The sequence below is a fragment of the Moschus berezovskii genome, chromosome 1 (genome assembly GCF_049115385.1).
Source record: "Moschus berezovskii isolate FMDL1 chromosome 1, NW_MosBer_1.0, whole genome shotgun sequence".
NCBI lineage: Eukaryota > Metazoa > Chordata > Mammalia > Artiodactyla > Moschidae > Moschus > Moschus berezovskii.
The window spans coordinates 72,404,185-72,428,201 of NC_142460.1; the positions used below are offsets into that span (position 1 = coordinate 72,404,185).

The 24,017-nt window shown below is 37.7% G+C and overlaps 1 pseudogene; it reads left to right on the top strand.

Moving 5' to 3' along the window:
* Window positions 1-8,200: 8,200 nt before the first annotated feature.
* On the top strand, window positions 8,201-23,443 carry LOC129551411 (small ribosomal subunit protein eS6 pseudogene; annotated as a pseudogene).
* The last annotated feature ends 574 nt before the right edge of the window (window positions 23,444-24,017 follow it).

Sequence of the window (24,017 nt, forward strand, 5' to 3'; positions counted from 1 at the left end):
GAATGGAATAGTTTCCTTAATTTCTCTTTCTATTTTCTCATTATTAGTGTATAAGAATGCAAGGGATTTTTGTGCGTTGATTTTATATCCTGCAACTTTACTGTATTCATTGATTAGCTCTAGTAGTTTTCTGGTAGAGTCTTTAGGGTTTTCTGTGTAGAGGATCATGTCATTAGCGAACAGTGAAAGTTTTACTTCTTCTTTTCCAATTTGTATTCCTTTCATGTCTTTTTCTGCTCTGATTGCTGTAGCAAAAACTTCCAGAACTATGTTGAATAGTAGTGGTGAGAGTGGGCACCCTTGTCTTGTTCCTGACTTTAGGGGAAATGCTTTCAGCTTTTCACCATTGAGGATAAGGTTTGCTGTGGTTTTGTCATATATAGCTTTTATTATGTTGAGGTATGTCCCTTCTATTCCCACTTTCTGGAGGGTTTTTATCATAAATGGATGTTGTATTTTGTCAAAGGCTTTCTCTGCATCTATTGAGATAATCATATGATTTTTATTTTTCACTTTGTTAATGTGGTGTATTACGTTGATGATTTGCGGATATTGAAGAATCCTTGCATTCCTGGGATAAAGCCCACTTGGTCATGATGTATGATCTTCTTAATGTGTTGTTGGATTCTGATTGCTAGACTTTTGTTAAGGATTTTTGCATCTATGTTCATCAGTGATATTGGCCTGCAGTTTTCTTTTTTTGTGGGATCTTTCCCAGGTTTTGGGATTAGGGTGATGGTGGCCTCATAGAATGAGTTTGGAAGTTTCCCTTCCTCAGAAATTTTCTGGAACAGTTTGAGTAGAATAGGTGTTAGCTCTTCTCTCAATTTTTGATAGAATTCAGCTGTGAAGCCGTCTGGACCTGGGCTTTTGTTTGGTGGAAGATTTCTGATTACTTCCTCTAGTTTCGTGCTTGTGATGGGTCTGTTCAGATTTTCTATTTCTTCCTGGTTCAGTTTTGGCAAAGTGTGCTTTTCTAGGAATTTGTCCATTTCTTCCAAGTTATTCATTTTATTGCCATATAATTGCTGATAGTATTCTCTAATAATCCTTTGTATTTCTGTTGTCAGTTGTGATCTCTATATTTTCATTTCTAATTTTATTGATTTGGTTCTTCTCCCTTTGTTTCTTGATGAGTCTGGCTAGTGGTTTGTCAATTTTATTTACCTTCTAAAAGAACCAGCTTTTGGCTTTGTTGATTTTTGCTATGGTTTCTTTTGTTTCTTTTGCATTTATCTCTGCCCTAATTTTTACAATTTCTTTCCTTCTACTAACCCTGGGGTTCTTCATTTCTTCCTTTTCTAGTTTCTTTAGATGTAGAGTTAGGTTATTTAGTTGACTTTTTTCTTGTTTCTTGAGGTGTGCCTGTGTTGCTATAAACTTCCCCCTTAGCACTGCTTTTACAGTGTCCCAGAGGTTTTGGGTTGTTGTGTTTTCATTTTCATTCATTTCTATGCATATTTTGATTTCTCTTTTGATTTCTTCTATGATTTGTTCATAATTCAGCAGCGTGTTGTTCAGCCTCCATATGTTGGTATTTTTAATAGTTTTTCTCCCGTAATTGAGATCTAATCTTACTGCATTGTGGTCAGAAAAGATGATTGGAATGATTTCAATTTTTTTGAATTTACCAAGGCTAGATTTATGGCCCAGGATGTGATCTATCCTGGAAAAGTTTCCGTGTGCACTTGAGAAAAAGGTGAAATTCATTGTTTTGGGATGAAATGTCCTATAGGGATCTATTAGGTCTAACTGGTCTATTGTATCATTTAAAGTTTGTGTTTCCTTGTTAATTTTCTGTTTAGTTGATCTATCCATAGATGTAAGTGGGGTATGAAAGTCTCCCACTATTATTGTGTTATTGTTAATTTCCCCTTTCATACTTGTTAGTAATTGTCTTACATATTGCGGTGCTCCTATGTTGGGTGCATAAATATTTATAATTGTTATATCTTCTTGGATTGATCCTTTGATCATTATGTAGTTTCCTTCTTTGTCTCTTTTCACAGCCTTTGTTTTAAAATCTATTTTATCTGATATGAATATTGCTATTCCTGCTTTCTTTTGGTCTCTATTTGCGTGGAATATCTTTTTCCAGCCATTCACTTTCAGTCTGTATGTGTCCCTCGTTTTGAGGTGGGTCTCTTGTAGACAACATATATGGGGGTCTTGTTTTTGTATCAATTCAGCCAGCCTTTGTCTTTTGGTTGGGGCATTCAACCCATTTACGTTTAAGGTGATTATTGATAAGTATGATCATGTTGCCATTTTCTTTATTGTTTTGGGTTCGAGTTCATATAACCTTTCTGTGTTTCCTGTCTAGAGAAGATCCTTTAGCATTTGTTGGAGAGCTGGTTTGGTGATGCTGAATTCTCTCAGCTTTTGCTTGTCTGTAAAGCTTTTGATTTCTCCTTCATATTTGAATGAGATCCTTGCTGGGTATAGTAATCTGGGCTGTAGGTTACTTTCTTTCATCACTTTAAGTATGTCTTGCCATTCCCTCCTGGCCTGAAGAGTTGCTGCTGAAAGATCAGCTGTTATCCTTATGGGGATCCCCTTGTGTGTTATTTGTTGTTTTTCCATTGCTGCTTTTAATATTTGTTCTTTGTGTTTGATCTTTGTTAATTTGATTAATATGTGCCCTGGAGTATTTCACCTTGGGTTTATCCTGTTAGGGACTCTCTGTGTTTCTTGGACTTGGGTGATTATTTCCTTCCCCATATTAAGGAAATTTTCAACTATTATCTCCTCAAGTATTCTCTCATGGTCTTTCTTTTTGTCTTCTTCTTCTGGGACTCCTATGATTCGAATGTTGGGGCATTTAATATTGTCCCATATGTCTCTAATATTGTCCTCATTTCTTTTAATTCTTTTTTCATTTTTCCATCTCTGTTTCATTTATTTCTACAATTCTATCTTCTAGCTCACTTATCCTGTCTTTTGCCTCCGTTATTCTACTGTTTGTTCCCTCCAGAGTGTTTCTGATCTCATCTATTGCATTATTCATTGTATATTGACTCTTTTTATTTCCTCTAATTCCTTATTAAACATTTCTTGCATCTTCTCAATCCTTTTCTCCAGTTTATTTATCTGTAACTCCATTTTGCTTTCCAGATTTTGAATCATTTTCACAATTAAAATTCGAAATTCTTTATTGGGTAGCTTCCCCATATCTTCCTCTTTTGTTTGTGGTGGTGGGCATTTATCCTGTTCCTTTACTTGATGGGTATTTCTCTGCCTCTTCATCTTGCTTATATTGCTGTGTTCGGGGTAGCCTTTCTGTCTTCTGGCAGTTTGTGGAGTTCTCTTTATTATGTAGTTACCTCGTTGTGTGTGGGGTTGGATGGGTGACTTGTCAAGGTTCCCTGGTTAGGGAAGCTTGTGTCGATGTTCTGGTGGGTGGAGCTGGATTTCTTCTCTCTGGAGTGCAATGAAGTGTCCAGGAATGAGTTTGAGATGTCAGTGGGTTTGGAGTGGCTTTGGGCAGCCTGTATATTGAAGCTCAGTGCTATTCTCCTGTGTTGTTGGATAGTTTGCATAGTATGTCTTTCACTGAAACTTGTTGACCCTTGGGTGGTGCCTGGTTTCAGTGTATGTATGGAGGCATTTGATGAGTACCTATCAATTAATGTTCTCTGGAACAGGAGATCTCTGGTGTTCTCAGGATTTGGACTTAAGCCTCTGCCTCTGTTTTTCAGTCTTATTCTTGCAGTAGGCTCAAGGCTTCTCCCTCTGTTACTTCCAAAGCAGTTCCTTCTGTTGAAAAAGCTCTTCTGTTTTCTGGTCTCTTCAATGTCTAATTCCTGTCCTGACACCAGGATGCTGTGGTGGACACTTTTTTTTTCCTGGCTCACCTGTTCAGTCCTGCTGTGGGGAGGGAGGAACGCAGCAAACAAATATCCCTGGTGTCTGTGGGGAGTGCTCGCAGTGTCTCGGCTACACTGGGAATGCTCCCGCTCGAGGCGTGTGTGCTTTCCCTGTTTATGCTGCTTATGCTCTAGGTTGCCCTGCCAGGAGCTGTCCGCGGCTGGCGCTGGGTTGCATGTACTTCCCAGGTCTGAGCAGCTTAGGTTCAGGTCCTCGGGTACTCCACAAAGGCGCAGACTTGGCTGGGCCTGCGTTTTGTGCCTTCCTCGGTCTGAGCAGCTCAGGTGACCAAGCGTTTGGTGAACATGGTCGCTGCTACTTATCACCTTCCCAGTCCCTGCCGCTCAGTTTTCTGGGAGTACAACCAGCGCACTTTCTCAGGAGGATATCAACTGGCCCGAACCCAAGAAGTCCTGGCCAGCAAGGAAGCCTGCCTGCAGCTTGGCACAGGAAGCCTCTTTGGGGCCGCGGCTGCCCCCTCCCCGGAGCTGGCTGCCCTCCCCACCTGCGTCGGCGGGGGCTGGGGGCTGGGCCGCCTGCTGCTGGCTGGCTCTGCTCAGCGCCCTGTTCTGTGGGCGGGGCTGGCGGAGTCCTGGGTTGGGGCTTTTCGCAGGCTTTTCCTAGCCTTTTCACCTTTTAGCTGCAGCTTCTGCTTTGCTATTTTAAGTTCGCTCCCTCAGTTTGCCCTGGGGCGTTCAAGCCCAGTTCTCACCTAAGCGCCGCTGCCTGCGCCTCCCTGCCCAGCCCCCGGCTGCTATGGGGGGCGCGGACATCCGAGCCGCTTCTCCACTGACAGTTTCCTCTGGACACTTAGTCTGTGAGTTTTAATTATTTATGTCTTTTGTCTCCCAATTATGCGGCCCTCTGAGGTTCCACTCGCCAGTGTTTCCAGGTGTTTGGAAACTTCTCTCTTTTTTTTTTAAGCCTCCCTTCCGGGACGGAGCTCCGTCCCTCCCTCTTTTGTCTCTCTTTTTATCTTTTATACTATTTCCTACCTCCTTTCGAAGACTATGGGCTGCTTTTCTGAGTGCCTGATGTCCTCTGCCTGTATTCAGAAGCTGTTTTGTGGGATTTACTCAGCGTTCAAATGTTCTTTTGCTGATTTTGTGGGGGAGAAAGTGGTCGCCCCATCCTGTTCCCTATTGTAATTTTTTTGATGATGGCCTTCTGACTGATGTGAGGTAGTATCCCATTGCATTTTTGATTTGCATTTCTCTAATGATTACAATGTTGATCATCTTTTCATGTGCCTATTTGCCATCTCTATGTCTTCTTTGAAGAAATGTCTATTTACATCTGCCCATTTTTTTGAATAGGCTATTTGTTGTTAAATTGTATGAGCTGTTTGTATTTTGTAGACATTAATCCCTTGTCAGTCACGTTGTTTGCAAATATTTTCTCCCAGTTACATAGGTTGTCTTTTCAGTTTGTTTATGGTTTCCTTTGCTATACAAAAGGTTTTAAGTTTGATTAGGTCTTAACTGTTCAATCTTGCTTTTATTTTTCCTTGCCTTGGGAGACTCACTTAAGAAAGCATTGCTACAATTTATATCAGAGAATGTTTTCCCTATGTCCTCTTCTAGAAGATTTATGGCATTATCTCATATTTAAGTATTTAAACCATTTTTGTTTATATTTGGGTATGAAGTGAGGCAGTGACCTAACCTCATTGATTTAGATGTAGCTTTTCAGCTTTCATAATACCACTTGCTGAATCTGTCTTTCCTTCACCGTAGATTCTTATTCCCTTTGTCAAAGATTAATTGACTATAGGTGTGCGGGTTCATTTCCAGAATTATTGGTTTGTTTCATTGACCTACATGTAGAGGTCTAGGCTTCCAGCATTGCTCTTTTTCCTCAGAATTGTTTTGGCAATTTTGGATCTTACAGGGTTTTGCATAAATTTTAGAATTATTTGTTAAGTTCTATGAAAATGTCATGGGTAATTTGACAGGGATCACATTAACTCTATAGATTTCTTCAAATGGTATGGCCATTTTCAAAATATTAATTCTCCCAATCCAAGAGCAAGGGATATCTTTCCATTTTTTTGGAATCATCTTCAATTTCCTTTATCACTGTTTTATGGTTCTTAGCATAAAGGTCTTTCACCTCATTTGTAAGGCTTTTTCCCTAACTATTTTATCTTTTTTTGATACAATTTCAAAATGGGATTTTTTTTTTTTTTACTTTTGTTTTCTGGTATTTCGTTCATACTGTATTGTTGTTCAGTCACTAAGTTGCATCTGCTTCTTTTCAACCCAATGGACTGTAGCACATCAGGCTTTCCTGTCCTTTACTACTTCCCAGAGTTTGTTCAAACTCATGTCCATTGAATCGGTGATGCCATCCAACCATTCCATCCTCTGTCATCCCCTTCTTCTCCTGCCCTCAATCTTTCCCAGCACCAGGGTCTTTTCCAATAGGTTGGCTCTTAATATCAGATGACCAAATATTGGATCTTCAGCTTCAGCATCAGTCCTTCCAATGAATATTCAGAGTTGACTTCCTTTAGGATTGATTGGTTTGATCTCCTTGCAGTCCAGAGGATTTTCAGGAGTCTTCTCCAGCACCCCAGTTTGAAAGCATCAATTCTTCTGCATTCAGACTTCTTTATAGTCCAACTCTCATATCCATATACATGACTACTGGAAAAACCATAGCTTTGACTATATGGACTTTGTCAGCAAAGTGATGTCTTTGCTTTTTAATATGCTATATAGTTTTGTGATAGCTTTCCTTCCAAGGAGCAAACGTCTTTTAATTCCAAGATTACCAAGAGAAATATCAATAACCTCAGATATACAGATAACACCACCCTTATGGCAGAAAGCGAGGAAAACTAAAGAGCCTCTTGATGAAAGTGAAAGAGAAGAATGAAAAAATTGGCTTAAAACTCAACATTCAGCTAAGATCATGGCATCCGGTTCCATCACTTCATGGCAAATAGATGGGGAAACAGTGGAAACAGTGACAGACTATTTTCTTGGGCTCCAAATCACTGCAGATGGTGACTATAGTCATGAAATTAAAAGATGTTTGTTCCTTGGAAGCAAAGTTATGACCAATCTAGACAGCATACTAAAAAGAAAAGACATTACTTTGCCAACAAAGGTCCATCTAGTCAAAGCTGTGATTTTTCCAGTAGTCATATATGGATGTAAGAGTTGGCCTATAAAGAAAGCTGAGGGATGAAGAATTGATGCTTTTGAAACGCGGTGTTGAAGAAGACTCTTGAGAATCCCTTGGACTACAAGAAGATCCAACCAGTCAATCAGAAAGGAAATCTGAAAGGAAACCAGTCCTGAATATTCTTTGGAAGGACTGATGCTTAAGCTGAAGCTCCAGTACTTTGGCCACCTAATGAGAACAACTGACTCATTTGAAAAGACCCTGATGCTGAGAAAGATTGAAGACAGGAGGAGAAGAGGATGACAGAGGATGAAATGGTTGGACGGAATCACTGACTTGATAAACATGGGTTTGAGCAAGCTTCAGGAGTTGGTGATGGACAGGGAAGCCCAGCGTGCTGCAGGCCATGGGGTCAAAAAGAGTCAGACATGACTAAGTGACTGAACTGAACTGAACCAGGGTTTCCCAGTTGGCACTAGTGGTAAAGAACCCAACTGCCAATGCAGGAGACATAAGAGACACTGGATTGTCCCTGGGTCAGGAAGATCCACTGGAGAAGAACATGTTAACCCACTCCTGTGTTCTTGCCTGAACAGAGGAGCCTGGTGGGCTATGGTCCATAGGGTCACAAAGGATCAGACACAACTGAATGACAACACACATGCATGCTATCAAAATACCTGTAACAGTTTCCACAAAAATAAAATGTACAATACTAAAATTTATATGGAATCACAAAAGATCTAGAATAACCAAAACAATCTTGAGAAAAATTAAAAGCTGGAAACAGCATACTCCATGACTTCAGACTATAGTACAAAAGTATAGTAATCAAAACAGCTGGTAAGGGCCCACAACAGACACATAAATCAATGGAACAGGATAGAGAGCCCAGAAATAAACCCATATTCTACTGTCAATTAATCTGTATCAAAGAAGGCAAAAAGATACAATGGAGAAAAAATATCCTTTTCTTTTTTTTTAAATTTTAATTGGAGGCTAATTACTTTACAATTTTGTATTGGTTTTGCATACATTGACATGAATCCACCCTGGGTGTACATGTGTTCCCCATCTTGAACCCCCCTCCCACCTCCCTTCCCATATCATACCTCTGGGTCATTCCAGTGCACCAGCCCCAAGCACCCTGTATCATGCATCGAACCTGGACTGGTGATTCATTTCACATATGATAATATAAATGTTTCAATGCCATTCTCCCAAATCATCCCACCCTCACCCTGGGAGGACTGGGGAGAGAAAGCGCAAATCTGTATGGGGCTGCATCAGGGATGCCAACCTGAGTGTTCTCAATTTGGTCATCGTGAAAAAGGGGGAGAAGGATATTCCTGGACTCACTGATACTACAGGGCCTCGTCGCCTGGGTCCCAAAAGAGCTAGCAGAATCCGCAAACTTTTCAATCTCTCTAAAGAAGATGACGTCCGCCAGTATGTGGTGCGAAAGCCCCTAAACAAAGACGGTAAGGAACCTAGCACTAAAGAACCCAAGATTCAGCGTCTCGTGACTCCACGAGTTCTGCAACACAAACACCGGCGTATTGCTCTGAAGAAACAGCGTACTAAGAAAAATAAAGAAGAGGCTGCAGAATATGCGAAACTTTTGGCCAAGAGAATGAAGGAGGCCAAAGAAAAACGGCAGGAACAGATTGCCAAGAGATGGAGGCTGTCCTCTCTGAGAGCTTCTACTTCTAAGTCTGCTGCTGCTGCTGCTAAGTCACTTCAGTCGTGTCCGACCCTGTATGACCCCATAGACGGAAGCACACCAGGCTAAGTCTGAGTCCAGTCAAAAATGAGATGTTCTAAGAGTAACAAATAAATAAGAACAGATTTAAAAAAAAAAAAAAGACTGTTCTATACGTCTGTGTCTCTTTTGCTGTCTCGCATACAGGGTTACCGTTACCATCATTCTAAATTCCATATATATGTGTTAGTATACTGTGGTGTTGAAGAAGACTCTTGAGAGTCCCTTGGACTGCAAGGAGATCCAGCCAGTCCATTCTAAAGGAGATCAGTCCTGGGTGTTCATTGGAAGGACTAATGCTAAAGCTGAAATTCCAATACTTTGGCCACCTCATGAGAAGAGTTGACTCACTAGAAAAGACTCTGATGCTGGGAGGGATTGGGGGCAGGAGAAGGGGACGACAGAGAATGAGATGGCTGGATGGCATCACCGACTCGATGGATGTGAGTTTGAGTGACCTCCGGGAGTTGGTGATGGACAGGGAGGCCTGGCGTGTTGTGATTCATGGGGTCGCAAAGAGTTGGACATGACTGAGCGACTGAACTGACTGGCTGACTGATACTGTATTGGTGTTTTTCTTTCTGGCTTATTTCACTCTGTATAATAGGTTCCAGTTTCATCCACCTCATTAGAACTGATTCAAATGTATTCTTTTTAATGGCTAGGTAATACTCCATTGTATATATGTACCACAGCTTTCTTATACATTCGTCTGCTGATGGACATAGAGGTTGCTTCCATGTTCTGGATATTATAAACAGCAATGCGATGAACAGTGGGGTACACATGTCTCTTTCAATTCTGGTTTCCTCAGTGTGTATGCCCAGAAGTGAGATTGCTGGGTCGTATGGCAGTTCTATTTCCAGTTTTTTAAGGAATCTCCACACTGTTCTCCATAGTGGCTGTACTAGTTTGCATTCCCACAAACAGTGTAAGAGGGTTCCCTTTTCTCCACACCTTGTCCAGCATTTATTGCTTGTAGACTTTTGGATAGCAGCCATTCTGACTGGCATGAAATGGTACCTCATTGTAGTTTTGATTTGCATTTCTCTGATAATGAGTGATATTGAGCCTCTTTTCATGTGTTTTTTAGCCGTCTGTATGTCTTCTTTGGAGAAATGTCTGTTTAGTTCTTTGGCCCATATTTTGATTGGGTCATTTATTTTTCTGGAATTGAGCTGCAGGAGTTGCTTGTGTATTTTGGAGATTAATCCTTTATCAGTTGCTTCATTTGCTATTATTTTCTCCCATTCTGAAGGCTGTCTCTTCACCTTGCTTATAGCTTCCTTTGCTGTGCAGAAGGTTTTAATTTTAATTAGCTCCCATTTGTTTATTTTTGCTTTTATTTCCAATATTCTGGGAGGTGGGTCATGGAGGATTCTGCTGTGATTTATGTCGGACAGTCTTTTGCTTATGTTCTCCTCTAGGAGTTTTATAGTTTCTGGTATTAGATCTTTAATCCATTTTGAGTTTATTTTTGTGTATGGTGTTAGGGAGTGCTCTAGTTTCATTCTTTAACAAGTGGTTGACCAATTTTCCCAGCACCACTTGTTAAAGAGACTGTCTTTTCTCCATTGAATATTGTTGCCTCCTTTGTCAAAGATAAGGTGTCCATGGGTGTATGGATTTATCTCTGGGCTTTCTATTTTGTTCCATTGATCTATATTTCTGTCTTTATGCCAGTACCATACTGTCCTGATGACTATGGCTTTGTAGTAGAGCCTGAAGTCTGGCATGTTGATTCCTCCAGTTCCGTTCTTCTTTCTCAAGATTGCTTTGGCTATTCGAGGCTTTTTGTATTTCCATACAAATTGTGAAATTACTTGTTCTAGTTCTGTGAAAAATACCTTGGTAGCTTGATAGGGATTTCATTGAGTCTATAGATTACTTTGGGTAGTATACTCATTTTCACTATATTGATTCTTCCAATCCATGAACACGGTATATTTCTCCATCTATTAGTGTTCTCTCTGATTTCTTTCACCACTGTTTTACAGTTTTCTATATATAGGTCTTTTGTTTTTTTAGGTAGATATATTCCTAAGTATTTTATTCTTTTCGTTGCAATGGTGAATGGAATCGTTTCCTTAATTTCTTTTTCTGTTTTCTCATTAGTATATAGGAATGCAAGGGATTTCTGTGTGTTGATTTTATATCCTTCAACTTTACTATATTTATTGATTAGCTCTAGTAATTTTCTTGTGGAGTCTTTAGGGTTTTCTATGTAGAGGATCATGTCATCTGCAAACAGTGAGAGTTTTACTTCTTCTTTTCCAATTTGGATTCCTTTTATTTCATTTTCTGCTGTGATTGCTATGGCCAAAACTTCCAAAGCTATGTTGAACAGTCAATAAGTGATGCTGGAAAAACTGGACAGCTACATATTAAGAAATGAAATTTGAACATATCACATAAAAAAAAAACTCAAAATGGAGTAAAGATCTAAATATAAGGCCAGAAAATTGCTAAAAGAGAACATAGGCAGAAAACTTTGACATAAACCATAGAAATATTTTTTTTTGAATCTGTCTCTTAAGGCAAAATAAACAAAAACAAATGAGAACTAATTAAGCTTAAAAGCTTATGCACAGCACAGAAAAATATCAAAAAAAGAAAGTAAAGAAAAGACAACCTACTAAATGGCAGAAAATATCTGTAAATGATATAACTGATCAGGGGTTAATATATAAAAAAAACAAACAGCTCATACAACTCAATATAAAAGACAGCCAGAATGAAAATGGGGAGAGGATTTGAACAGATATTTTTCGAAAGGAGACATATAGATAATGGGCACATGAAAGATTCTCAGCAATGCCATTTAACAGAGAATTACAAATCAAAACCGAATGAGATATCATCTCACACCTTTTCAAATGTCTACAATCAAAAAGACCTCAAAATAACGAATGTTGGCAAAGATGTGGAGGAAAGAGCACTCTGGTACACTACTGGTGGAAAAATAAATTAATGCAGCTTCATTAGAAAACAGTATAGAGCTTCCTCAAAGAACTAAAATTAGAATTACCATATAATCCAGCTTTTCCAATCCTGGTTATATAGCAAAGAAAACAAGAACATTAATTCATAAAGATATATACACTCTAATGTTCACAGCAGTGTTATTATAATAGTCACGATATGGAAGCAACATAAATGTTCATCATTAGACACAATGTGTATGCACACACACACACACACACACACAGTGGAATATCACTCAGTCACAAAAAAATAATGAAATTCTGATATTTGCAACATGGTTGGACCTAGAAGGTATTATGCTTAATAAAATAAGACAGACAAATACTCTATGAAATCACTTATATATGCAATTTAAAAACTAAAACAAATGAATATAACAAAACAAAATCACTTATATAGAGAGCAAATTAGTGGTGACCAGTGGGGAAAAAGAATGAGGGAGGGATGAGATGGAGTAGGAGATTAAGAGATCCAAACTATTATGTATAAAACAAATAAATAACAAGGGTATATTGTTTCCAGGGAAACAAAGCCATTATTCTGTAATAATAAGTTTAACTGGAGTATAATATATAAAAATGCTGAATCACTATGATGTATACCTGAAACTAATGTAATATTGTAAATCAACTATATTTCAATTAAAAATAAAGTAACAGAGATAGGCAAAAAAAACATTGTCAAAGTAGTCAGAATTTTCTAAAGTTTTGTTTTAATTATTGAAGTTGGGATTCCTGTGGTTTTTTAAAAAGTGCTTTAAATGGGCATTTTTAATGAAAGGAATTCTTTTGGCATTTTCTGTCATTTGTTTATAAGGGTGCCATATCTAAAGTATGAGATACTTTCTTTTTTCTCTAGGAAATTTTAGTTTATTTATATTAGATTTAAGGAAATGGCAACCCACTCCAGTGTTCTTGCCTGGAGAATCCCAGGGAAGGGGGAGCCTGGTGGGCTTCCGTCTATGCGGTCACACAGAGTCGGACACGACTAAAGTGACTTAGCAGTAGCAGCATGTACACCTTATTAGCTTCTACAAACCAATCAATATAGAACTCCTTAATTTACGAAATCTTTAAAGCTAGTTTATTTATTTTTTAAGAAGAGAATATTTCTAACACAAAATAAAGGATAAAAACTTTTTGCAATTACAGGCACATAGACACACAGCTTGTGGCTTTAGTTCTACACCCTTCAGTTCAGTTCAGTTCAGTCGCTCAGTCGTGTCCGACTCTCTGTGACCCCATAAATCACAGCACGCCAGGCCTCCCTGTCCATCACCAACTCCCGCAGTTCACTCAAACTCATGTCCATAGAGTCGGTGATCCCATCCAGCCATCTCATTCTCTGTTGTCCCCTTCTCCTCCCGCCCCCAACCTTTCCCAGCATCAGAGTCTTTTCCAGTGAGTCAACTTGTCGCATGAGGTGGCCAAAGTATTGCAGTTTCAGCTTTAGCATCAGTCCTTCCAATGAACACCCAGGATTTAGTCATCAATTAAAATAAACATAGCAAACAAAAGGGCTCACAAATATGGATTTCAGAATGCTCTTAATCTTTTCAGTGGAAGGCTGATGTATTCTTGAATAAAACAGAATTTTCTGTCACCTCTCACCCAACAGGATAGGTTTCTGTCTATAAAAGACCAACAAATAGACCCACAAAACCAAATTCACATACATTAATGGCAAATTAAGAATAACTTCCAGGTTGTAAGAAACCAGAAAAAATACAAAGGCACAGAATCAGGGGTGCAAGGAGAAACAAAGAGTCAATGAAAGTAAAATCCTATTGCTCCTTGGGATATGCTTCAGGAGCCAAGAAAATATGTTTATTTTCGGGCTAAGTGTTAGTAACTCAGTTATAACTGACTCTTTACTACTGCATGGACTGTAGTCCACCAGGCTCCTCTGTCCATGGAATTCTCCAGGCATGAATACTGGAGTGGGTTTCCATTTCCTTCTCCAAAGGATCTTCCCAAGGCAGGGATCAAACCCAGGTCTCTGCATTGCAGGCAGATTCTTTACTGTCTGAGTCACCAGGTAGGTTAAAGGGTTCTGGAATGTGTATTTACTTGGAAATCTTTAGTACAATCTCCAAAAAAATCGAAGTATGATTTTCAAAATTTAGAAACATGAATTAGAATAAATGAGAAAATATGTTTAACTCATTGATGAAGCCAAGAGGCTATAAAGCAAATCCATTAATTCTATATATATAAAAAAAAAAAATTCAGTGATGTCTAAACACAGATCTCCTAAAAGGCATTATTATAGCTTTGTCAGACCCAATCTCTAAGCAGGTTTTTCTTTCTCTTTGACCATCTCAATGAATGCTCTACTGGCTCAGACATCCACTGCTATCTACTGTCTTAATGTCACAAGCCATTTTACCCTGTCTACTGAAGCAGTCTCTCTCCATGCTGAACTGCCTTTCTGGCTTATTCAAGTTATCTCCTGAAATATCTCTCATTGCTTTTGCTACTACTTTGGTTATAAATTTTTATTTTAACTAACTCTACTTTTTTCAAAATTGTACATTCTTCTATTTTGCAAAATATCTAAATTTCTAGTATTGTATATAACGATACGGTATAAATACTCAGTTCCTTCTCCTTCTTTGATTTGTGTATATCAAAAGTAGAAACAAAATGACTGAACTCAATTTCTGATGGGCTAACACAAAAATTTATTCAAATTATATTCAAAATTTATTCGTGAAAGAACAAAGACTTCCTGAGCCTCTTTTATCAGGTGTCTACTTTAATGAAAAATCACCCATGCATGATGACTTGTCTTCCTTCCATCAGTCTTATAGTGACAAATCAGAGCAACACTTTGGCAATTACAAAAAAGAACAAATATCAAAGCAAGGAGTATTTTCAGACTTTTCCTGTTAGTTGATTAGGGAATTACATTATACTCTATAAATAATAAAGCACTCTACAACTTACTCTAAAATTTTTTCTGATTTAAAGTTTCTGACACAGCATAATATGGTTGATTGTTCCAATGAATTTTCCCCCTTAAGTTGAGAAAAACTGCACAACAATAATTACCTAATTAAGATTTGCATAATTATGATTACTAAATTCCAAGAGAACTGTTGTACTAACAGTATAACAACTTATCTCAGGCCAATTAAATTGTGTTTCTTTTCTGCTTTAATTTATTTTAATCTGAAAGAGCAGTAAACAGGATATGTCTAGCTGATGATTTAATTAACTACTGTATATTAAGAAGTTAGAAACTGATATGATGCTGAAAACCTCAATGCCCTTCAAGGCTGGAATCTTCATTCCTTATTTCTTAAAAAGTTTAGGATTTTCACCATTTTCACAAGTAAGGCTAAATCCCAAAGTAAGGTTACACACAAAAACTTTAATGATTCAGAATATTTATAATAATAACTAAGAATGGAGGAAAAAACAGGACAAAAATAACTTTTAGCAAAATGGAAAGGATTATCTTAATGTCTTTGAAAGTTATATTGGAAAACTGGAAAATAAAGTTGAAACCCCATTTTCTTCTGAAATGGACAGGCACATCTGAAGGCATAGGAAACAGGATCAAAGAGAAGGTGTGAGACAGATTTTGTTCGAAGTCTTTAATTTACATAGTTTAAAAACATCTCTAAGACTATTCTTGAAGACAACAGTAAGAGAAAAAAGATGTGAAAATTTTCAGTGTGTTTCAGTCTAAAATTAAAGGTACCATCCAGCACAATTAGAAAAGAAGAAAAACCCCAGAGAAATTTGGAATTAGAGTGGCCTGATTATGATAAAACTAGGAAATTCTTATTCTTTTTCTATGATGTTAGGTTAAAGAATGTATTGGTTTCAAAGCTGTCAAATAAGTGATCACACAAACATTCATGTTTTATGATAGGGATTCACAGTCTGAGAAAATCAATATCTACAGCTATTCACTCTTGGTTCAATACTCAGTTCTTTTTCACAATATTTCTGATCACATTTAAGCATCTAATTCTTCACTCATCTATTTTTTACATCTTTCTTCATATACCAGTTAATCCTCTTTTGAGATAAGTTGGCATAATTCTATATTTCCTTTCCCTTTAAGAATTTTCAATCTCTATGTGATGATGTATTGAGCTTAAAATGAAAATAAAAGAACCAAAATTTTCTGTTAAATTCAGGAGAATTGCATTTACTTTCTTTAGAACCATCAGTGTTTAGCATTTCAAGGGGATGATGGGTTCACACAGTTTTACAAACCTGTCATCCACGACATTTTAAAGAGATTTGTCCTGAGAAATTTCAAACTATGAAAAAGCTTTGATATTTAACTAAAATATCATCAAATGGAACCTGATCTAAGTTTTATTTTTTAAACATCTCAGATATCTCTAATCATTTATTTTCTATTTACTATCCCTCCAGGCTAGTAATTTTTTTTCCCCTAACACCTGCTCACATGCACAATACTCACAGGTCCACTTATTTCAGATTTTGAAGATGGGCTGAAGATAGACTTGCATCTATACACATTTGCTAATATGGGTTAACACTAACTTTGTTGTTTTCTCACAACTGTTAAAAGCAAACATGTTAGAACTGATGTCTTTGATTATTACCACTGGAATCTAGCAAATGTTTACTGCCTCTCACAGAGAAACCCCACTCCCACTCCTTGTCCCCTTGATATTTTGACTCAGAATACAACAAGAAAATGGAATGCAGTCAGTCTGCTGTTTCCACAGTTTCCACATCCATGAATTCAACAAACTGTGGATGGAAAATATTCAAAAAAAATTTTGAGAACATTCCAAAAAGAAAAACTTGGATTTGCTGCATACTAGCAATTATTTACATAGTATTTGCATTGCATTTACAACTATGTACAGAGCATTTACAATGTATCAGGAATTATCAGTAATCTAGAGATGATTTAAAGTATACAGGAGGTTATGTGTAGGTTGTATGAAAATACTATACCATTTTATATAAGGAACTTGAGCATCCTCAGTTGTTGGTATCTGTGTGCTGTGCTTAGTCACTCAGTTGGGTTTGACTCTTTGCCACCCCATGGACTGCAGCTTACCAGGTCCACCTGTCCATGGTGATTCTCCAGGCAAGAATATTTGAGTGGGTTGTGAGAGTTCTGGAAACGACCCCCGTGGACAACAAGAAATTACAGAACCAGTTGAAACAGGCATCCTTCCGGCTTTCCCAGGAAGAAAGCTCTTTTACAGATATGTAAATTGACTTTGAAAAACGGAAAACTACTTGCCCAATATTGGTAATGAAGATTTGATTAAAAATAAAATGGCAGGAGGAGAAGGGGATGACAGAGAATGAGATGGCTGGATGGCATCACCGACTCTATGGAAGTGAGTTTGAGTGAACTCTGGGAGTTGGTGATGGACAGGGAGGCCTGGCTTGCTGTGATTCATGGGGTAACAAAGAGTCGGACACGACTGAGCGACTGAACTGAACTGAACTGACCGAAAATGTCTTTTCCTCTATATAGCCTTTATTATTTCTTTCACTTTAGAGGCCCCTTAGTATCCTGGATTCCTGTCTAAATATAACTCTTTCCTACATTTACTTACAGTGATTTTCTCAAAACTCAGTTAACTCTTGCTTGTGTATTTATGAATAAAATTTTAAGACTGAATAATCTTTGTCTACAATGGAGTAGTATTATTAGGAATAATTACTTGTTAACTGGAAAAAAATGTGCAACCTAAAAACTGAGAATTATGTTTCATTCAATGGATTTTCTGAGTAAACTTGGGCTGGGAAGACAGCCTCTCAGATAGCTCTGAAGGACCAGAAGTAGGGAAGGTGCCTGGATAATAGGAGTTTTGTAACAAAAACCAGATAGTTGGAACATCAAAAGATGACTTTTTTTTTTAAGATTACTGTTAATTAAAAAACACAGACTTCTTAAGTTAATACATTTAGCACTTTTCTATATATGGGAAGATGCAAGAGACTGGACTTGATATGCACCTTTACTATCTAGGCCCAGTATCCTGCTGTTCCCCATCCTGAGTCCACTCACCCTTCACCATGACGGGTGGCTGCAGTGGCTGATGACTTGAGCGCAGCAACATTCTTTGTTTGCAGATATGGAAAGCGATATTCTTTGTCCACATATTTTAACATATATGAAGCATTTTTTTAAATGACCAGATAATAAAAGATTAAATGTTAAATCATGTGGTTAAAACCCAGTGACCCAGGCTACTTTTTGCCATTTTACATGTACTTTTAAAGGTTTTCTTGTTAAGGCAAGAACTTCGGAGTGTTTACTATAGTTCCCTTCCCCAAGGCGACAACTTATTTGTCGGGACCTCTGTATTTCTTTCTTGCCTCAAGGAAACAGTCTCAATCTGTGACTGTGTAGAAAATTCTCTGATTAGAGAAAAGAAGTGAATAAATCATCTGCAAAACAGTTACAGAGTTTCAAGAATGATTACTCTTTTTGAACAGCTTTTATATTGGAGCATATTTTTGCAGCTTTTTGTTTTACATTTGGAACTTAATATCTCTCATTCTGAACTTCAAATCAAAGGAAATAGGGCACCAAAGAACACAGATGTTCAAAGCTTAGCAGTTTTAAATACAGACTATTTTCATACAATTTAGAATTCTGAAAAGCTCATGAAACTTAAAAGTTGTTTAAGACATATTTGGGCTTCCCTGGTGGCTCAGACGGTAAAGCGTCTGCCTGCAATGTGGGAGGCCCGGGTTCAATCCCTGGGTTGGGAAGATCCCCTGGAGAAGGAAACGGCAACCCACTCCAGTACTCTTGCCTGGAAAATTCCATGGACTGAGGAGCCTGGGAGGCTACAGTCCATGGGGTCACAGAGTCAGACACAACTGAGCGACTTCACTTCACTTTAAGACTTACAGAAAAGGATACTACTGAAATGAAGATGCAAATACCAAACCGTAACTTTTTTCTAATCATTATAAGAATCAATGGAATCTTGTCTTGTAAAAGGAAAATCAAAATGGAGTATTGCCAAGAGAGTTCTCTAAAATGGAACCAGGAGGCCCCTGAGGAAGTGTGACTTATACAAGACTTTTGTGCCTGGATGGAATCAAATGTCTTGAGTACTATCATCCTAACAAAGGCATCCAGAATATCTGCCAGAAACTCAAGATACTTATCAGGGCCCTTACTCCAAAATAACTCATGATTATTACTAAGGACAAATATTTCCCAACTTGTGTCAGAGTCAATCACAATTATCACCAAGAATCCTGGGTTGGGAAGATCCCCTGGAGAAAGGATAGGCTACCCACTCCAGTGTTCTTGGACTTCCCTGGTGGCTCAGGCCATAAAGAATCTGCTTGCAGTGTGGGAGACCTGGATTGGATTCCCTGGGGCGGGAAGAGCCCCTGGAGAAGGGAATGGCTACCCACTCCAATATTCTTGTCACAAAGAGTAGGACATGACTGAGCAACTAAACACACAACTTTAACAACCTAGTGACTTTTTCTCTTTATAAGCCCCTGACCATTTCTCTTTCCAGGACAATGCTTTTTTCCCCAAATTACAATCCTTAAAGCCCCAAATAAACTAGTTTCTTACTTTCAGCCCTCTACAATTAAATCCAGCAAGCATTTCATCCCCATTTTACAAGTAGTCATAATTACATAGTTGGCAATTCAAAATGAGGTTTGTTAGCTCTAAAAAACAACATGGAATTTTATTTATACTTTATTGTATTAAAGTTCCTTGATAAAGACCATAAACGGTTACATTTCTTAAGGTTAAAAATATCAAAAATATCAACCGACCAATGATACATTTGCATTAATACTTTATCTCAAGTAATATTAAAGATCGTCCTGGTTGTTTTCCTCTCTGCTCTCTTTTTAAGAAAACATGAGACTTTCCACTTAAGATCGTTTCTGTTTTTCACAGTATATAAGATTTACAATCCTTCATACACAATTAGTACTTCATAAAATATTATAATTTGTTTCTTCTTTCATCAGATAATTAGTGCATACTTATTATAAACTCTATAAGTCTGCCCTCACAGTGTTTACAGTCTACTGCTGCTGATGGGCAGTTATGAAACGGCATGAGGCTAACAACGTACAAGGCATACCAGTGTTACAGGAGCCTTTAAGAAAATACATGTGACCTGAAGTCAGGGCCAAAAATGCTTCCTGGAAGAGTTGGAAAACTGAAAAGAAAATAACAGTTAGTTATGTGTCAGGTGAGAAAAATTTGTTTTAGAAGAAATAGCATAAACTGCATACAGAAGCCTCAGGAGGAAAGATAGATGGTGGCAGAACGAGAGAGAAAGAGACATTAGCACCTGTAATGAAATAATACAGTGAGAGATGAGGCTAGAGAAAAAGGCAGTGAACTAAATATATAGTTTTTACACCAAGTTTGAGCACGTGGTTTCATCCCTATCCTACATCATTGAGAAGTCACTGGAGGGTTTTAAACAGGAATGTCATAGGCTATAATGTGGAGAACAAATTAGAAGGAAACAAATTTGGATAGGGTCTTCCCTGGTGGCTCAGAGGCAAAGAATCCACCTGCCAATGCAGGAGATGTGGATTCAATACCAGGGTCAGGAAGATCCCCTCGAGAAGGAAATGGAAACCCACTCCAATATTCTTGCCTGGAAAATTCCAAGGACAGAGGAGCCTGGTGGCCTACAGTTCAAGGGGTTGCAAATCAGTCAGAGGTGACTTAGTGACTAAACAATAACAACAAAACTTGATGATACAAAAATGATTCCAGTTTGAGATATGCTATATTTGAGATGTGTCATTTGTGTGAAATTTCAATGTCAGAGCCAGAAATATAGACATATTTAGGATTCACACAGAAGATGATCTAAATTGCCCAGGAGAAGATAGAGTAGAACCTGAAAAGACCCAATAAGGAAAGAATAGGGAATAAAATCCTGGAAAGAAAATTGAGAAGAAATGACCAGTTATTTAAGAAATATAAATTAAGGCAGTATAGAGTCATGGAATTCAAGGAAAGCAATATTTGATAGGCAAAATGATGGCTCCCCATAATGTTCAGGTATTAATTCTCAGAAACTGTTAATATGATACCTTCACAAAGGGCAAAAGGAATTTTATAACTGTGATTAAGGATCCTGAGATGGAAATTTTATTGGATTATTACCTGGGCAAACCCAATGTAATCACAAGGGTCCTTGTAAAAGTGAAGCAGAAGCATCAGAGTCAGAGGAGATGTGAAGAGGGAGAGGAGATAAAGAGAGATGAGCCAAGGATTACTAAAGACCTGCAGAAGCTGGAAGACAGCAGGAAATGGATTCTCCCCTAGAGAAAGGGAATATGGTCCTGCAGATTCATTTCATACTTATGGCCTCTAAGACTATAAAATAATAAATTTACATTGTTATAAGCCACTAATTTTGTGTTAATTTGTTCCAACATGAGTGGGAAACTAAAGGACTGTGTCAAATTTTGCAATATGGAATTCACTGATGGCTTTTGAAAGAAGGGTATTCTTCAGTGGAAAAGTTGTGAGATTGCAGTGTTTTGAGTGATTTAAAAGAGTAAAAGTTTTTTTCTGTTTTGGATCTTCAGTTAGGTCTCTGCACTTGAAATTTCAGATGGCTTACTTCTTCAGCTCCAAGTCTGGGATATAAAAGGAAAGAAGAAACCCAAGAAAACCATCACTATATTGTTTCTGGGGTCTCAAAATTCCTGGGTAGTCTGCCTTCTTCCTGCTACGTTTCAAAGTTTTCTTATGTTTGTTTAATGTGTAATGTTCAGTGTTTTTATTAATATCTGTGCAGGGCTTCCCTGGTGACTCAGTGGTAAAGAATCTACCTGTCAATGTAGGAAACAAGTGTTCAATCCTTGGGTTGGAAAGATCCCCTGGAGAAAGAAATAGCAACCCACTCCAGTATTCTTGTCTGAGAAATCCCATAGACAGAAGGAGCCTGGCAAACTACAGTGACCATGCAGTCATAAAGAGTCAGACATACTTAGCGACCGAACAGCAAAAATCAAAAGGAATAGGGGCAAAATATCCCAAATTGACTTTTTAATTTTAATTTTTAAATTCTCCTTTATCTGTGTTTTCCAAAATTTCTCTATTGAACATGAATTGTTTTTGTTTCAAATAAATGCATTTTTACAAAAAAAAGCCTAGAATGTCACTTTATATGTCACATAGCAATCTACATACAAAGTTAAACTTATTTTGCAAAAATTAACAAATTTGAAACTATTTAAAATAGACAAATATAATGAATGTCCCCAATCCTATATAATATTTACTCACCAGTGACACAAACTTTCAAACAGCATTTTCTAAAATATATTCTGTATAATGCGATTTACAAAATGCTTAGCAACTGGTATGGAACAGACAAAAACTATTAAGATTGACTGCCCAGGAGTTGGAAAGGATTGGCAAGCACAACATAGTGGGCATGTAAATATTTAAATCCAAGAAAAAGTGTTCCATGGCTAACTGCTTTGGGAAAAAATTATTTCTTCCTCTTTGGAGTTCTTATCAGGGAGATATATATATATATATATATATCAACATCATTAAATGCAGACTTTTATCATAAAATTATTTTCTCATGAAAAACTTTTTTCCGACAACACCACCTATTCACCATTTGTAGAATATGCTCTCTCAAGTGCTTTTATGCTTAACTATTATTCTGTTGAGCCATTTCTTATCCATATCTTTTCTACCAGTTGATAATTATTGCCACTCAAATAGAATGCATTCTGTAAAATGACTTATTCTGTAGCCTAGTCTGTTTAAGAAAAGTGACACATCTGAAATTAAATCATATGAGATATTAACATTTCCCTGGCCTTATGAATACATTTATTTGCGAGATGCATATCAGCAATAAATAAAAGCAGTATATTAGAAAAAAAAAGTGATAGAGGTGAAAGGGATCAGATAGAGCTAAAATCATATATCAGTTTTCTGCAGTGTCATCTCTTATCAGCTAGTAGATGCTCTTTGCTGAAAATTTTGCAGTTGATCTTGGCTCAGAAGGAAACTACAAAGTTTAACTAGTGACTCCTGCCATGACCACAAGAGGAATAAATAAGTGAAGATTTGTATGCCAAGTACAGTAATTTCTGTCTTTTTATGAACTGAGGCTGAATAAGAATTATATTACATGTTGATCTAATTCCTCTTTCATATTTGAAGTGACGTTTTGTTTTCAGAAAGACAACACAATTTAGAAGCTTCCTCAATCCCTCAGATATTGAAATTGAGATGAGAACCTACTTCTGCCTGGCAATAAAATCATTTTTGCTTTCACTACATCATATTGCAGTATTTAGATAATACCCAAAATAAAGTTATCCAAGGATGTATAATGAGATACCTCTAGGGGTAATTACATTGAAAAAGAACATTTGAAAATATTTTTTAAAGTAGTATGCAATTTAAACTTTTACTAAACACAGCAAGTACAGTCAATTAATTTTCATCACTTTCAATAATGTTTTTAGTATCATAAAATTAAGCATTAAAGATTGCTATAAAAATGGTTTATCTATGTCCCAGGATATACATATTTAAATCAACTATAACTAAATCCAAATACCTTCACAGGAATTAAGAAAATACTACTGTGAACAGAAAATGGAAGAGGAACATCAAGTGGCAAATAGTTCTCAAGCTGCAGGCCTCCTTGTTCTGAGTCCAGAAGCAGGAACAAGCACCAGGGAATAAAAATGGTGAAGGGAAGAACGGAAAACTTAACTGGGGTTATTGCTTAGAAATGAGCCAGGACTGGCCTTCTTGGTGCCTAGAAGGAGGCAGACAATCTGTTCCAGAAAATGTAACTGGCATGATCCTATGGGGCCTTCCCCAGAGAGACTCCTCCCCCATATCTTCTGCTTTAGCTCCTGTCTGAAGGACCCAGACAATAGTAACTCACGCATATTTCCTGAGATTTTCAGAGGCTAAAAACCACCACCAAATGGAAGAAATTAAATACAGTATTTGATGATTATGAACGCATTGCCCCCAGGACTTAATGGGGTCTACGGATTGATGTTAACTGCCCTGTTAGCTCAAGATCAAACTAATTAGAGAACTGTGCACGAAATGCTCACATATCCTAAGAGGCCCCCTTCCCTCACATGGCCTTTAAAAATGCTTTTCGAAACCCTTCATGGATTTCAGAGGTTTAGGGTGCATGAACCCCCCCCAACCATATTTTCCTTGCTTGGCTCTGCAATAAACATTTCTCTGTTCCAGGTGTGGGGCAGGGCGGGAGGTGGAGGGAGGTTCAAGAGGGAAG